The sequence below is a fragment of the Corvus brachyrhynchos genome, unplaced genomic scaffold (genome assembly GCF_000691975.1).
Source record: "Corvus brachyrhynchos isolate BGI_N302 unplaced genomic scaffold, ASM69197v1 scaffold114, whole genome shotgun sequence".
NCBI classification, from domain to species: domain Eukaryota; kingdom Metazoa; phylum Chordata; class Aves; order Passeriformes; family Corvidae; genus Corvus; species Corvus brachyrhynchos.
Window position 1 is genome coordinate 4,561,397 of NW_008238337.1, and position 1,974 is coordinate 4,563,370.

The 1,974-nt window shown below is 63.9% G+C and overlaps 1 protein-coding gene across 1 annotated transcript in view; it reads right to left on the minus strand.

Annotated features, from left to right (window-relative positions):
• TRPV4 (transient receptor potential cation channel subfamily V member 4) overlaps positions 1 to 1,974 on the minus strand; it is an 18,126-nt gene that overhangs the window by 15,543 nt on the left and 609 nt on the right. The gene's annotated exons all lie outside the window — the stretch shown is intronic.

Genomic DNA, 1,974 nt, shown 5'->3' on the forward strand with positions numbered 1-1,974 from the left:
AGAAAACACTCCTTGGGATACTCCCCACATCAAAGGAAGCGTCCAGGGAAGCGCGCCCAGAGGCAGCAGGAGCTGCCACCGCAGCAGGGCTGGGAGCGGGGCCAGGGCTGTTCCTGATGCTCCACAACCCAGGGGGGGTCGGTGGGACCCGGATCTGGGCACCGGGAGGGGGGGGGTGCGGCGCGGGGGGGCAGGAGCAGCTGTCCTGCCCACCACGCCGCTCCGGACATGGACAGGTGACTGATCCCGGGCACTCCCCCAGCCCCGTTTTCCACGAAAACCCTCCGGCGAAACCCAGCAGCGTTAGGGCTCAGGACAGCTCCCGCCTGCAGGGAGCTCAGCCCTCCCGGGACAGAAAAAGCAGCGGAAAACCTGTCATTTTGTGCTGGGCTGCAGCTCTGTGCGACAAGCCACAATGGCAGGCTGGGCCCTGTCGGGAGGGCAGCCCAGCCGGGGAAAGGGCTCGAAAGAGGCAGCCAGGTCCTGGCAGCCACGCGGTGCTCCAGTGGGCACGGGGCTGAGGGTGGCAAACAGCCCTGAAACCCTGCAGCGACAGGGAGGGGGTTCAGGCAGCGGCCCCTTCTCCCTGCTGCCCTGGGGGATGCTCAGCGGGGCTGGTGCAGCCTTGGAGGGCACCAAGTGGGGATGGTGCAGCCGTGGGGTACACTCAGTCCCCAGCGCGACCCTGGGGGACAGTACAGCCCTGGGGGACACACAGCAGGGATGGTGCAGCCTCAGGGGATGCCCAGAAAGGACAGTGCAGCCCCGGGGGACACAGAGCTGACAGTTTCTCCTCTTTGCTGACTTTCTTGCCATCTCCATCTCTGCAAGAAATTCCACAAGCACCTGCCAAAGCCCACAGGTCCCACATCCTGACCCCGTGCAAACAGGGGCCCTCCCATGGCCGGTTTGACCTTGGACAACCGAGAAGAGGGAATTGCCCAAGCAGACGGATGCTGCGGGCTGGGAATGGGAATGGAGCACCTGACCTGTCCAAACTGTGCTGGGACCTAGGAAAGTGCGGCTTTAGGGAAAACCCGGACACGGCACGGGCTGTCACACACCTGCTGTCACTGGCTGTGGCTGGAGCTTGTGTGGGAAGTGAGGGACTCAGGGCTGGTGCCGTCAGCCCGGGCGCTGCCAGGAAAGGTGCTGTCACAGGGGTTTGATTTGGCCCGTTAGTTATTTGCGTTTGGATTTTTCAGACTTCTTCGCCTCATGGAATAACTGAGTCAAGGCACAGCTCTCGCATCCAACACAAACCCCACCTGTGCTCCCACCTCTTCCCAGCTTCCCACCAAGGTACCTCCCAGTTGGACCAGTGTCCCCAGTCAGTCCCCGCTCCAGCCCATCATGGGAGTACGGACGCTGTCACCGACACCGGGATGTGCGGGGACATCTATGGGTGAGCAGCAGGGAGGGTGTCCCATGACATTAAAGGGTGATCTGGTGGGAGTGAATCACTGAAACCACAGCGGGTTCTTGTCGGAAATGCTCATCTGGAGTGATGCAGCTGTTTCCCCAAATCATCCTCACTGCTGAGGCCGTGCTCATCTCGGGAAGAGCCAGGAGCTCGGTGTGGGCAGCACGGGGGGTTCAGAGCTGGTGGGAGCCCCCTCCTATCAAAGATTCCCCTGGGAACCCACCTGGCATCTCAATCTCAGAGTCTGAGTCCCTAAACTGTCCGGACAGCTCAGGACCCATAAGGGTGCACCTGGCCCTGCCCAGCTCAGCCCTCGGCCCCGGCCTCACCTGGGGTCTCCATCCTGCCCAGGTCCCCGTGTGCTGCCCGGCGAGCTCCATCCTGCCCCAGTTTCCACGTCCCCCACCGGAGGCTCCATCCAGCCCCGGTCCCCGCGTCCCGGCCCGTCCCACTCCCGGTCGTGCCCCCCCGTTGCCCGCTGCCCCGGCTCCGTACCGCGAAAGGTCCCGTGGAAAGTCCCGTAGGCTCCGGCGCCGCCGAGTCGCCCGGGG